Source organism: Hordeum vulgare, chromosome 5H (assembly GCF_904849725.1).
Source record: "Hordeum vulgare subsp. vulgare chromosome 5H, MorexV3_pseudomolecules_assembly, whole genome shotgun sequence".
NCBI classification, from domain to species: Eukaryota; Viridiplantae; Streptophyta; class Magnoliopsida; order Poales; family Poaceae; genus Hordeum; species Hordeum vulgare.
In genome coordinates, this window is record NC_058522.1 from 153,373,237 (window position 1) to 153,389,241 (window position 16,005).

Consider the following 16,005-nt stretch of genomic DNA (forward strand, 5'->3'; position numbering starts at 1 on the left):
ATCAAAGCCCCAAACATCAAAAGGTTCAATGACAAGTGAATAATTCATAGGCATTTCCCGACATTTACTAATATTACCTATTCTTTGACATTCGTCACAAGACAAGACAAACTTACGGGCATCCTTGAAGAGGGTGGGGCAACAGAAACCTGATTGCAATACCTTGTGTGCAGTTCTATCTCCCGCAAGGTGTCCTCCGTAAGCCTCGGAGTGAAACTTCTGTAGGATCTGTCCCTGTTCATGTTCAGGTACACAACGTCTAATAACACCATCTACTCCTTCCTTATAAAGGTGAGGATCATCCCAAAAGTAATGTCTCAAATCAAAGAAGAATTTCTTCTTTTGCTGGTATGTGAAACTAGGTGGTATATATTTGGCAGCGATATATGTTGCATAATCAGCATACCACGGTGTACTACGTGAAGTATTGATGACATTCAATTCCTCATTAGGAAAGCTATCATCAATAGGTTGTGGGTCATCAAGAACCTTCTCCAACCTACACAAGTTATCTACTACGGGGTTCTCAACACCCTTCCTATCGACAACATGCAAATCAAATTCTTGTAGCAAGAGAACCCATCTGATAAGTCTAGGTTTAGCATCTTTCTTTTCCATGATGTACTTAATAGCAGCATGATCAGTGTGAATAGTAACATTGGAATCTACAATGTAAGATCTGAACTTTTCACATGCAAACACGACTGCTAAAAATTCCTTTTCTGTAGTAGCATAGTTTCTTTGGGCACTGTCTAGAGTTTTACTAGCATAGTGAATAACATTCAACTTCTTATCAACTCTTTGTCCTAGAACAGCGCCAACAGCATAATCACTAGCATCACACATGATTTGAAAAGGTAAATTCCAATCAGGTGGTTGAACAATATGCACAGTTATCAACGCCTTTTTAAGTATTTGAAAGCTTCCTCACAATCATCGTCAAAAACAAAAGGAATATCCTTTGGCAAGAGATTGGTAAGAGGCCTAGAAATCTTAGAAAATTCCTTAACGAACCTTCTATAGAAACCAGCATGACCAAGGAAACTTCTTATACCTTTGATATCTCTAGGGCATGGCATTTTCTCAATGGCATCAACCTTAGCCTTATCGACTTCAATACCTCTTTCAGAAATTTTATGTCCTAAGACGATGCCTTCATTAACCATAAAGTGGCACTTCTCCCAATTCAAGACAAGGTTGGTATCTTTACATGTCTACAAGACTCGATCAAGGTTGCTGAGGCAATCATCAAAAGAAGACCCGTAAATGGAGAAGTCATCCATGAAAACCTCAACAATCCTTTTGCGAAAGTCAGAGAATATAGACATCATCTTCGTTGAAAGGTAGCAGGTGCGTTACATAAGCCAAAAGGCATACGTGTGTAAGCAAACGTACCGAAAGGGCAGGTGAAAGTGGTTTTCTGCTGATCAGATTGTGGAACAGGTATTTGGGAGAAACCAGAATAACCATCTAGAAAGCAGAAGTGTGTGTGTTTAGACAATCTTTCTAGCATTTGGTCAATAAAAGGCAAAGGGTAATGATCTTTCCTAGTGGCTTTATTCAATTTCCTAAAATCAATCACCATCCTATAGCCAGTAATAATCCTCTGAGGGTTCAATTCATCCTTATCATTAGGGACAATGGTAATACCTCCCTTCTTAGGGACGCAATGCACCGGACTCACCCAATCACTATGAGCAACAGGATAGATAATACCTGCTTCCAGGAGCTTTAGTATTTCTTTTCTTACTACCTCTTTCATCTTAGGATTTAATCTCCGTTGAGGATCGACAACTGGTTTGGAATCAGGATCGGTTTTAATTTTGTGCTCGCATAGAGTGGGACTAATGCACTTAAGATCATCAAGAGTATATCCAATAGCAGCACGGTGCTTCCTCGGAGTCTTTAGTAACTTCTTTTCTTCATGCTCTAAGAGGCTAGCACTAATTATATCTGGATATATCTCTTTTTCATCAAGATAAGCATACTTTAGAGTATCAGGCAACTGTTTAAGCTTGAACACAGGATCAACCTTTGGTGGGGGTGGATCTCCGAGCAGTTCAACATGCAAATTATTCTTAAGGATAGGATATTGTTCAAAGATAACTCTATCTATCTCATTCCTTTCATCCATATATATCATTTTCATGCCCAAGCAAGTATTGCTCTAAAGGATCAGTAGGAGGCACAACATTAGAAGCTAGGGAAATAATCTCATCCTTACTAGGCAACTCTTTTTCATGAGGTTGTCTACCAAACTTGGAGAAATTGAACTCATGTGACACACCTTCAAAGCCAAGAGTGACAGTTTGCTTCTCACAGTCAATATGAGCATTGACAGTATTGAGGAAAGGTCTGCCAAATATGACAGGACAAAAGCTATCTTGTGTGGTAGCAAGAACGAGAAATCAGCAGGATACTTCGTTTTACCATGCAAGAGTTCAACATCTCTAACAATTCCCAAAGGGCAGATAGTATCTCTATTGCCAAGCTGAATAGTGACATCAATAGGTTCCATATGAACATGTGCAATCTCGTCTTTAATTTCATCATATAAAGATTGAGGTACTACACTAACACTAGCACCCACGTCACATAAACCATGATAACAATGATCTCCTATCTTAACAGAAACAACATGCGTGCCAAAAACACACCTATGTTTGTCTCTAGCATGTGGTTTAGCAATTCTAGCAGCATCTTCATAGAAGTGAATATCATGGCCATCAACATTGTCGGACAGGAGATCTTTGATAATAGCAATGCTAGGTTCAACTCTAATTTGCTCAGGGGTGTAAGTGTTCTAATGTAGCCCCTACGTATCACAATTGAAACTTTAGAATGATCCTTTATCCTAACAGGGAAAGGTGGTTTCTCAATGTAAGCACTAGGAACAATTGGATCATTATAAGCAATGACTTTCTCTTCAACTGGATTGGGTTTAACTACATTGACTTCTAAGGGAGGGTGATATTTAAACCACTTGTCTTTAGGGAGATCAATATGAGCAGCAAAAGATTCACACGATGAGGGTACTTTATCAGAGTCAAGTCCATATTTAGCGCTAAAATCACAAAAAGTATTTGTTTCGACAAAGGATTTAACACAATCAAACTTGAAATTCATACCTGACTCCTTACCTTCATCAAACTCCCAATCTTGAGAGTTCCATTTAATTCTTTCCAATAAATTCCATTTGAAGTCAATATCTCTCTTCATAAAAGAACCGGTACAAGAAGTGTCAAGCATGGCGCGATTATCATGAGAAAGCCGAGCATAGAAGTTCTGAATGATAATTTCTCTCGAGAGCTCATGGTTGGGGCATGAATATAACATTGATTTAAGCCTCCCCCAAGATTGAGCGTTGCTTTCTCTGTCACGAGGCCAAAAATTATAAATATAATTGCGATCACAATGTACCAAATGCATAGGATAAAATCTTTGATGAAATTCCAATTTCAATCGGTTATAGTTCCATGATCCAGTATCATCACGTAGCCTATACCATGTCAATTCTTTATCCCTCAAATATAAGGGAAAGACCTTCTTCTTGACCTCATCCTCGGGCAAACCTGCAAGCTTAAATAAACCATAAATTTCATCTACATAGATTAGATGCAAGTCGGGATGTGATGTTCCATCTCCTGTAAAAGGATTAGCCAGTAGTTTCTCAAGCATACCCGAAGGAAATTCATAGCAAATATTTTCAGTAGGTGTAGCAGGTTGAGGAGCAACTCCTTGTGCTTCCATTCGAGGTGAAGATATCCCGAACAAGCTCCTCAAAGGATTAGTTTCCATAGTGACAATTGACAATAAATTTCAGCACACTATATAAATGTTTCCTTACCAAATTCCACTTACCAAAGGCGCTTGACTCCCCGGCAACGGTGCCAAAAAAGAGTCTTGATGACCCACAAGTGTAGGGGATCTAACGTAGTACTTTTGATAAGTAAGAGTGTCGAACCCAACGAGGAGCAGAAGGATCTGACAAGTGGTTTTCAGCAAGGTATTCTCTGCAAGCACTGAAATTATCGGTAACAGAAAGTTGTGTGGTAAGATGATTCGTAGAAAGTAGCAAGTAACAATAGTAACAAAGGGGCAGCAAAGTGGCCCAATCCCTTCTGTAGCAAGGGACAAGACTGGACAAACTCTTATAGGAGGTAAAGCGCTCCCGAGGACACATGGGAATTTCTGTCAAGCTAGTTTTCATCATGTTCATATGATTCACGTTCGCTACTTTGATAGTTTGATATGTGGGGGACCGGTGCTTGGGTACTGCTGTTACTTGGACAAGCATCACACTTATGATTAACCCCTCTCGCAAGAATCCGCAAGTATGAAACAAGAATTAAGACAAAGTCTAACCATAGCATTAAACTACTTGATCCAAATCAGCCCTTTACGAAGCAATGCATAAACTAGGGTTTAAGCTTCTGTCACTCTAGCAACCGATCATCTACTTACTACTTCCCAATGCCTTCCTCTAGGCTAAAATAATGGTGAAGTGTTATGTTGTCGACATTCACATAACACCACTAGAGGAAAAACAACATACAACGCATCAAAATAGCGAACGAATACCAAATTTACGTGAGTACTAATAGCATGACTTATCCCATGTCCTCAGGAACAAAAGTGACTACTCACAAAGCATAATAATATTCATGACCAGAGAGGTTTTGAATAGCATCGAGGACCTAAATATATAATCTTCCACCAGGTAATCCAACTAGCATCAACTACAAAGAGTAATTAACACTACTAGCAACCTTACAAGTACCAATCGGAGTCGCGAGATGGAGATTGGTTACAAGAAATGAACTAGGGTTTGGAGATGATATGGTGCTGATGAAGATGTTGATGGTGATGAGTCCCCTCTGATGAGAGGAGTGTTGGTGATGACGATGGCGACGATTTCCCCCTCCGGGAGGGAAGTTTCCCCAGCAGGACGACCCTGTCGGAGCTCTAGATTGGTTCTGCTCAAGTTCCGCCTCGTGGCGGCGGCGATTCCTCCCAAAAGCCTCCTCCTGATTTCTTCTGGGACGAAACCCTCCTTATAGCAAAAGAGGGGGGCCATAGGGCCAACTCGGAGCCCACAAGCCCCCTAGGCGCGGCCAGGGGGGTAGGCCGCGCCTAGCAGGCTTGTGGCCTCCTGGTGGCTCCCCTCTGGTATTTCTTTCGCCAAGTATTTTTTATAAATTGCAAAATAATTCCTCATTCATTTTCACGGCTTTTGGAGTTGTGCAGAATAGGTATCTCAAACTTGCTCCTTTTTTAGTCCAGAATTCCAGCTGCCGGCATTCTCCCTCTTCTTGTAAACCTTGCAAAATAAGAGAGAAAAGGCATAAGTATTGTATCATGAAGTGTAATAACAGCCCATAAAGCGATAAATATCAACATAAAAGCATGATGCAAAATGGACGTATCATAGAGGTACGCGCGGGGCGGGCCCTGCCGATGCAGAGTATCACAACCAGCATGAAAGGAACGATGCAAAGAAACCATTCAAGCAATCAGCCGGTTATTACAGGCCTTAATAAGTCCTTGAAAACACAAATAAGTTTTACGCCTCCACGAGGCACGATGTGCATTGCAGGGAAAAACAGGGAGAAGAAATCAGGAGGAGCCTCCGCCGCCAGTCGCTCCATCTGCAAGGGGCTAGTCGTCGGCGTCACTGGCGCCATCTTCCCCATCGTCGGCTTCAACATCGTCCGGAGACGAGGGAACTGCAACGCGGACGTACGTCTTCACCAACGCCTCCACGGGGCCCTTCACCGCCTCCACTGCGCTGGGGCGGGCCTAAATGAGGACCGGCAGGATCACGGAGCCGAAGTCAAATCCCAGCTCACGGAGATGAAAGTGACTCAAGACACGTGTCGCGGCCTCGGAGAAGAGGTCGCGACACTCGCTGTCCAAGGTCTTGTCCACCAGGACAACGACACTCTAGAACGCCACGGCTAGCTCCGTCGCAAGCACGACGAACCTGCTCTCTAAGGATGACAAAGGCTCGTCGAACCCGTCCCGGCAGAGGGTGTGGAGTGTCGTGCGAAGCCTGCGCTCAACATCTAGGAAGCCGACCAGTTCCGTGGCCTTCTCCTTCTTGGCTGCGGCAAGGGCTTCCCCCTTTGCATCGAGAAGGCTCTTCCTCAAGGCAACCTACTTCTCCTGCTCGTCTAGGCGTGCTTGCTTCGCACCAAGGCGAGTCTCCTCCTGGGCAGCTCTTCCTCATGCAGACGAAGCTTGACCCGTTCCTCGAGGAAGTCCTTCAGGTGAGCATCCGCCTCCTTGCAGCGTGTGGTAGCTGTCGCGGCTTCCTTCATCGCCTCCTCACGCGTGGCTCAAGCGGTTTCGGCTTCGTCCAGCGCAACCTCGCGTGCAGCGCGAGCGGCCTTGGCCTCCTTCTCGCCCTTCGCCATCGCGACCGCGAACTTGCCAAGGGTGGTGAAGGCGTTGTTCAGGACGCCCTGGGTGAATAACAAAGTCTTGAGGATCTACTCCTGACGAGACCCTAGTGGTGTCACGGGCGGTGCCGTCAGGGAGGCATCGCCACGAAGGACAGGGGGCTCTGGAGGCTGCTTGGAGATTGCGAGCATTGGCGCGTTAGTGGACCAAGGGGCCTCAAGAGCCTGTCCCTCGGGCAACGGTGCCGCCTCGACCACCTCAGGACGCTTCACGAGCTCGGGGGGCTCGGTGACCAAGGCCAAAGAGCTCGCCCCGCGAGCCTCCCCTTCTTCATCGGTAGGCTGCGACGCGTTGTGGAGAGCTGGCGGTGCATCATGAGTCGCCTTTGGCTTGACGCCCGCCTTCTTCTTCTTTGCCCCCGGCGAAGCAACGTCCCTGGACATCAGGCAAAAAGAGAATCCACCATGCACGGACGATGAGTGCGTGGAGCGTGCCAAGACGAGCCACTTACTCTTCAACATCGCGCCACCTCTTCTTCCTCTCCGCCCCGGCGACGACACGGCGATAGGGCCCCCCACGGAGGGGGCGAGCCCGGCGCCTTAGATCTCCCGCCAGCAGAGATGGGATGTGCTGAGGGCGGCTCAGCCCCGTGCCTCTGGGGCGAGCACGCATGCGGACCGCATGGCGTGTAGGGCCGACGTGGGTCCCCTGGGGACCGTGGACGGGTGCGAGGAGATCACCATGGGACCTCGCCGGTGGCATCATCATCTTCAAGCTCGAGTAGAAGGATGGCCTGCAACGGGGAGGCGCGTTCACGGGGCAGTCTTCGACGGCCTTCTCCGAGTCCTTCCCGCCGGAAGTGTCGTCCGACGATACGTCCACCGGACCAGAGCCCTCGGCCGGGAAGAGCCCCTGCTCATCGAAGACAGGCAACATGGCAATCAGATCAACCCGGTCGTCGAGATGGTACATCGGACCCTGAGCCTCGGGCATGTCACCAGGGTCACCGCCCAGCAAGATCGCCACGACCCTATTCAGTTCCTAAGTGGGAATGTCCTGGGACCGGAGCATGAGCTCATCGTCACCAGCCCGGTAGTCCCACGGGGGCCTGGAGTGGGCCTGAAGGGGCACCACGCGCTGCGCCAAAAATTCCTTCACTATCATACCACCAGTCAGCCTCCTGGCGCTGATGTTGTGGGAGAAGAGCTCCAGGATGGGCATGGCCCGAGGGTCGGAGAGCTTCGGTGAGGTCCACGTAGAAGTCTTCTCCGGCAGCCCCTTCGGCTCCTCTAGCCGAGGGTTGGCGTCCTTGAGGCTCATGAGAACCCAGTGGTGCCTAAAGTTTTCCACCTTCTTCCCGGGCTTCAGGAGCAAATTGGCGCTCTGTGCCGCTACGAAAGAGACACATGCCGAAAAATGGGCGCCGTCGTGCACGCGCAGACTGAAGAAATGGCGGAAGAGGGCTACTGAAGGCCGCACACCTACGAAGGCCTCGCAGTAGAAAGCAAAGACGGACATGAGCAAGATGGAGTTGGGCTGGAGGTGAAGGTCCTGGATCCCATAGTGGTTCAGGATGGCGGTGAAGAATGAAGAGAAAGGCGGCCCAACCCGGCGAAAACGCTATGGAATAAGAAGGGGTATACCGCCTCCGACACGGGCCGCTTTGCTGCGATGTTGGGCCAGATCAAGGTCCGCCTGTGCTTGTTGGACTCGGCCACAGTCCATGGGAGCACGGGGGCAAGATCCGCGTCCTTGGAAAGGGCGCACTCTAGGAGCGGTGGAGCCGGCGCGGGTCCTTGCATCTTGAGCTTCTGCTTGCCGGCGGGTGCCATCGTTGGACCAACAAGGGAGCGGCGGAGTGTTGGATCTAGGAGGCATCGGTTGTAGTTGGAGATCAAGAAGGGAGAGTGAGCATAGCAGAAGGCAAAGCAATAATGGACCAGTGTAGCGAGTCAGGTCCCTAATAACTCGAGTGAAGACAGAAGGCAAGGGAGACCCGACACCAACCGCGTGACACACACCGGCCTAGCCCACATGCATTTAGGCCCCGCGGCACCTCACGCGGCCCCCCAAGGCTTCGCCCAAAAGCAAACACGAGCGTGCCGTGGCCCCGGGGGCTATTGTCGATGTTCCGGGAATGGGATACCCAGATCTGCCTACGTGTGGCCCAGGACTGGCCCACTCTATCAAGCAAGCATAATCGGGCGCGGCACTGCTAGCTCTTGATCTTGCATTGGTTTTTCCCTTGAAGAATAAAGGGTGATGCAGCATAGTAGCAGTAAGTATTTCCCTCAGTTTGAGAACCAAGGTATCAATCCAGTAGGAGTATCAAGACAAGTCTCCAATGTACCTGCGCAAAAACAAACAAACTTGCACCCAACTCTATAAAGGGGTTGCCAATCCTTTCACGATTAATTGCAAGGTGAGATCTGAAGGTGGAAAGTGCAACAAAGTAAAAGTGTAGAGCTGAAAATATGATGTGAAGTCGACCCGGGGGCCATAGTGTTCACTAGAGGCTTCTCTCATGATAGCAAGTATTACGGTGGGTGAACGAATTACTGTCGAGCAATTGATAGAATCACGCAAAGTCATGATGATATCTGAGGCAATGATCATACATATAGGCATGACGTTTGAGACAAGTAGATCGATACTTTCTGCATCTACTACTATTACTCCACACATCGACCGCTATCCCGCATGCATCTAGTGTGTTAAGTTCTTAACAAACGGAGTAATGCCTTAAGCAAGATGACATGATGTAGAGGGATAAATTCATGCAATAGATATAAATCCCATATTTTTACCTTTGATGGCAACAACATGATGCGTGCCTCGCTACCCCTTCTGTGACTGGGTGAGGACACCGCACGGTACGAACCCAAAACCAAGCACTTCTCCCATGCACATAAGAGATACGAAATCAAGTTGGCCAACAGAAACCCACAACTCGAAGAGAATTACAAGGATACGAAATCATGCATATAAGAGATCAGAGGAAACTAAAATAACATTCATACATAATCTGATCATAAATCCACAATTCATCGGATCTCGACAAACACACCGCAAAACAAGATTACATCAGATAGATCTCCATGAAGATCATGGAGAACTTTGTATTGAAGATCCAAGACAGAGAAGAAGCCATCTAGCTACTAGCTATGGACCCGAAGGTCTGTGGTGAACTACTCACGCATCATCGCAGAGGCAATGGTGTTGATGAAGAAGCCCTCCGTGTCCGAATCCCCCCTCCGGCAGGGCACCAGAACGTGCCCCAGATGGGATCTTGCGGAGACACAAGCTTGCGGTGGAGGAAAAGTATTTTTGTGGCTCTCTCCCGTGGTTTCATATTTTTAGGGAATTTATAGGCGGAAGAAGTAGGGCAGGGGAGCCACATGGGGCCCACAAGCCTGCTAGGCCCGGCCCCCCTAGGCGGGTCCTGGGTGGCTTGTGACCTCCTCCGAGGTCCCCTGCCTTGCTTTTCAAGTTTCGTGCGTGTCTTCTGTTATGGAAAAAATCATTCCGCAGGTTTTATTCTGTTTGGACTCCATTAAATATTCTCCTTTGAAAAAGGTCAAAAACACGGAAAAATAGGAATTGGCACCGGGAACTGAGTTAATAGGTTAGTCTCAAAAAAGATATAAAATAGCATATTCATGCATATAAAACATCCAAAGTTGACAAGATAATAGCATGGAACCATAAAAAATTATAGATATGTTGGAGACGTATCAAGCATCCCCAAGCTTAACTCCTGCTCATCCTCGAGTAGGGAAGTGATAAAGACCGAATTTTTGATGTGGAATGCTACCTAACATACTTGTCCTTTGTAACTTCTTTCTTGTGGCATGAATGTTCAGATCCATAAGATTCAAAACAATAGTTTGCTATTGACATGAAAACGATAGTACTTCAAGCATACTAGCAAAGTAATCATGAACTTTTGAAATAACAAGGCCAAAGAAAGTTATCCCTACAAAATCATATAGTCTGGCTATGCTCCATCATCCCCACACAATGAATTTAAATCATGCACAACCCCGGTATTGGCCAAGTAATTGTTTTCGCACTCTTACTTTCTCAAACTTTTTCAAGTCTCACGCAATACATGAGCGTGAGCCATGGATATAGCACTATAGGTGGAATAGAGTGTGGTGGAGGTTGTGAGGCAAAAAGGAGGAGATGGTCACATTGACTTGGCGTATTAATGAGCTATGGAGATGCCCATCAATAGTAATCAATGTGAATGAGTAGGGATTACCATGCAACGGATGCAGTTAGACCTATAAATGTGTGAAAGCTCAAAAGGGTAACTAGTGGGTGTGCACCCAACTTGCTTGCTCACGAAGACCTAGGGCAATTTTGAGGAAGCCCATCATTGGAATATACAAGCCAAGTTATATAATGAAGATTCCCACTAGTATATGGAAGTGTAAAAACAAGAGACTTTCTATCATGAAGAACATGGTCCTATTTTGAAGCTCAAGTGTGGAAAAAGATAGTAGCATTGTCCCTTCTCTCTTTTTCTCTCTTCTTTTTTTTGGGCTCTTTGGACTCTTTTCATTTTTTTTGGTGGGCATCTTTGGCCTATTTTTTTCTCACATGGGACAATGCTCCAATAATGATGATCATCACACTTTTATTTACTCACAACTCAACACTTAGAGCAATGATGACTCGATAGGAAATGCCTCCGGCAGTGTACCGGGATGTGCAACGATCTAGCTTAGCGTATGACGTTGAAACATCTCGCTAGCTATCTTACGATCATGCAATGGCAATATGAAAGTGACGGCACAAGTCATGGGATGGAACAGTGGTAGTTCCATGGCAATATATCTCGGAATGGCTATGAAAATGCCATAATAGGTAGGTATGGTGGCTGTTTTGAGGAAGGTATATGGTGGGTTTGTGCACCGGCAAAAGTTGCACGGCACTAGAGAGGCTAGCAATGGTGGAAGATGAAAGTGCATCTATACCATGGACTCACATTAGTCATGAAGAACTCATATACTTATTGTGAAAGTTTTATTAGTAATCGAAACAAAGTGCTAAACGCATACTCCTAGGGGAAGGGTTGATAGGTGTTAACCATCGCGCGATCCCAACCGCAACACAAAGGTTGGCAATCAATAAATCAATTATGCTCTGACTTCCTAACATAGCGGTTCACCATACGTGCATGCTACGGGAATCACTAACTTCAACACAAGTATTTCTAGATTCACAACACACTACTAACATAACTCTAATATTACCAAATCCATGTCTCAAAACTAATTGAGAGGAATCAAACTTATCTTTATAATCAATGCACATGAATATGGAAGTTTTTATAATATCCTCTTTGGATGCCTATCATCTTTAGGAGTACTTTCGTAGCACAAGCCAATTACCAAGTTACTCAGAGAGAGCACTCTTAAAAAGATATAAGTAAAGACCGAGAGTTCTTATTCCTCAAAAATATGACACCGCCGTGCTCTACAAAGATTTAAGTGAAGCACTAGAGCAAAGTTATCTAGCTCAAAAACATATAAGTGAAGCACATGCGAGCCAAATTGCCTAACTCAAAAAGATATAAGCGAAGCTCAATGAGTATTCTAGCAAAATCACGATGAGTGCATGTCTCTCTCAAAAAGGTGTGCAGCAAGGATGATTGTGACACAACAAAAAGAAAAGACTCCTATAATACGTGATGGTCCAAGAAAAACACATATCATGTGGTGAATAAAATATATAGCTCCAAGTAACGTTAGCGATGGATTGAAGAGGAAAGTGGGGATGCCTTCCCGGGGCATCCCCAAGCTTAGGCTTTTTGGTGTCCTTGAATTTGGCTTGGGATGCCTTGGGAATCCCCAAGCTTGATATATTTCCACTCTTTATCCCATTGTCCATAAGAACATCACCCAAAACTTGAAAACTTCAAAACACAAAACTTAAACAGAAACTCGTGATATCATTAGCATAAGATAACAAACTACCAACTCTTTAGGTACTGTAGAAAACTTGATTTCTATTTAGATTGAGGTTAGATTACTGTATTCTCCCTTTTCCATGGCTACTACCCCTGATACTATCCATAGTTTTATCAAAATAAGCAATCAACACAACAAAATCAGAATCTGTCAAAAACAGACCAGTCTGTAGCAATCTGTATACTTCGTATACTTCTGGTATCTAAAAAATTCTGAAAAATTACGAAAATTGGGCAATTGGCATATCAACGAGCAGCAAAAAGAATCAACTCAAAAGCTCTTTCTGGATAGGAAATAAAAATAATTTCGTGAGCGCAAAGTTTCTGTCTTTTTCAGCAAGATCAAACAACCATCACCAAAACTAATCATAAATGTTTTACTTGGCACAAACACAAACAGAAACACAAAAAACACAATCATAACAGAATTATGATGGTGTGGACACAACAAAACAGAAAGCAAAAAAGCAAAGATAAATTCATTGGGTTGCCTCCCAACAAGTGCTATTGTTTAACGCCCTTAGCTAGGCATTGATAATACAATGATGCTCATATAGAAGACAAGAATTAAAGCACAGCGAGAGCATCATAAAGCATGTGAAAATCACATCTAAGTCTAACATACTTCCTATGCATAGGCATTTTATTGGAAAACAAATTATCAAGACAAGCAATAACGACCATATGCAAGGAAGAAGAAAGAGACAATAGCAATCTCAACATAACGAGAGGTGATTTTGTGATATGAAAATTTCTACCACAATATTTTACTCTCTCATAACAATTACATGTGGGATCATATTCAAATTCAACAATATAGCTATCACATAGGATATTCTTTTCATGATCCACATGCATGCAAAGTTGATGCTCTTAAAAAATAGTGGGATTATCATCAACTAAAGTCATGACTTGTCCAATCCCACTTTCAATATTCTTGCAAATATAATAATCATCATGAGGCTTAAACAAATTTTCAAGATCATAAGAAAAATCATTACCCCAATCATGAGCATTGCAACAAGTAGTGGACATAGCAAAACTAGCATCCCCAAGCTTAGGGGTTTGCATATTTTTAGCATGATTGTCATTAATAGAATTTATAGTGAAATCATTTCAATCATGTTTTCCATTCAAGGAGCCCTCGTGAATCACTTCATAAATTTCTTCATCACAATTTTCAGATTCACGCATCTCAAGCAAAACTTCATAAAGATAGTCAAGTGCACTAAACTCACTAGCAATTGGTTCAACATAATTGGATCTCTTAAAGAGATTAGCAAGTGGATGAGGATCCATATCAATAGATTTTCAGCAAGCGAAGATGCAAGCATATTGAAGGCACATAGCACACAAGCAATAGGAAGCAAGCAAAAGAAAAAGGGCGAAAGAAAAAGGCAAATATTTTTGTAATTTTTTGTTTTTTAGAAGTGGGGGAGAGGAAAACGAGAGGCAAAAGGCAAAAAAGTAAATGCAAGAGATGAGTTTGCGATAGTTACTTGGATAAGCTTCACTTAGAATAGTTCCCGGTGCCAGAAACTGACATGTTGGAGGAAGACTATTCTTGACTTGATACTCCCCGGCAACGGCGCTAGAAATTCGCACGTTGAAGGGAGACTATTCTTTACTTGATCCTCCCCGGCAACGGCGCCAGAAATTCTTCTTACTACCTCTTGAGCTTGTGTTGGTTTTTCCCTTGAAGAGAAAAGGGTGATGTAGCATAGTAGCAGTAAATATTTCCCTCAGTTTGAGAACCAAGGTATCAATCCTGTAGGAGTATCAAGACAAGTCTCTAATGTACCTGCGCAAAAACAAACAAACTTGCACCCAACGCTATAAAGGGGTTGTCAATCCCTTCACGATTAATTGCAAGGTGAGATTTGAAGGTGGAAAGTGCAACAAAGTAAAATTGTAGAGCTGAAAATATGATGTGAAGTAGACCGAGGGGCCATGGTGTTCACTAGAGGCTTCTCTCATGATAGCAAGTATTACGGTGGGTGAACGAATTTCTGTCGAGCAATTGATAGAATCGCACAAAGTCATGATGATATCTAAGGCAATGATCATACATATAGGCATCACGTCTGAGACAAGTAGACCAATACTTTCTGCATCTACTACTATTACTCCACACATCCACCGCTATCCAGCATGCATCTAGTGTATTAAGTTCATAACAAATGGAGTAACGCCTTAAGCAAGATGACATGATGTAGAGGGATAAATTCATGCAATACATATAAACCCCATCTTTTTACCCTTGATGGCAACAACACGATGCGTGCCTTGCTACCCCTTCTGTCACTGGGTGAGGACACCGCACGGTATGAGCCCAAAACCAAGCACTTCTCCCATTGCAAGAATTATAGATCAAGTTGGCCAACAGAAACCCACAACTCGAAGAGAATTACAAGGATACGAAATCATGCATATAAGAGATCAGAGGAAACTCAAATAACATTCATAGATAATCTGATCATAAATCCACTATTCATCGGATCTCGACAAACACAGCGCAAAAGAAGATTACATCGGATAGATCTCCATGAAGATCATGGAGAACTTTGTATTGAAGATCCAAGAGAGAGAAGAAGCCATCTAGCTACTAGCTATGGACCCAAAGGTCTGTGGTGAACTACTCACGCATCATCGCAGAGGCAATGGTGTTGATGAAGAAGCCCTCCGTGTCCGAATCCCCCTCCGACAGGGCACCAGAATGTGCCCCATATGGGATCTTGTAGAGACAGAAGCTTGCGCGGCGGAAAAGTACTTTCATGGCTCTCTCCTCTGGTTTCATATTTTTAGGGAATTTATAAGCGGAAGAAGTAGGGCAGGGGAGCCACAGGGGGCCCACAAGCATGCTAGCCCCCCCACCCCGCCCTAGGCCGGGCCTGGGTGGCTTGTGACCTCCTCCGAGGTCCCCTGCCTTGGTTCTCAAGTTTTGTGTGTGTCTTCTGTTATGGAAAAAATCATTCCGCAGGTTTTATGCCGTTTGGACTGCCTTCAATATTCTCCTCTGAAAAAGGTCAAAAACACGGAAAAAATAGGAACAGGCACTCTGCACTGAGTTAATAGGTTAGTCCCAAAAAAGTTATAAACTAGCATATTCATGCATACGAAACAACCAAAGTTGACAACATAATAGCATGGAACCATCAAAAATTATAGATACGTTGGAGACGTATCAGGCACCACTCAAGGCAAGGTCCTCGCGAGGGGCCAAGCCTTGCGAGGAGGAACAACATCAAGACCCGCAAGGGTCCTCATTAGGATGCCTTCGGAGCAGCGAATATTCCGAGGCAAGGCCCCGCCTCAGGACAGGCGAGCAGCAGACACCAGGGCGGAGCAATTTCCCCTTTGGTGCAAAGGGGGCAAGGACGTACCGGGGTTGTCAAGGCATCTTCCAAAGGTTTCCCTTCTGGTGCAACAAAACCATCGGCTCCCGCCAGCAGGACAGACGTCATCCTTGGACCCGTCCCTGCAGCGCTTGCAGCCAGTTTGGAGGCGAAGACTACCTTTGGGCTGGAGAGCATGTTCCCCTTCAAAATTGGGCATTGTGGGATCCCTTCCCGCCAAAACGATAACGGAAGAGGACCGGGGCCGCCACTATATATAGAGGGTAGGTT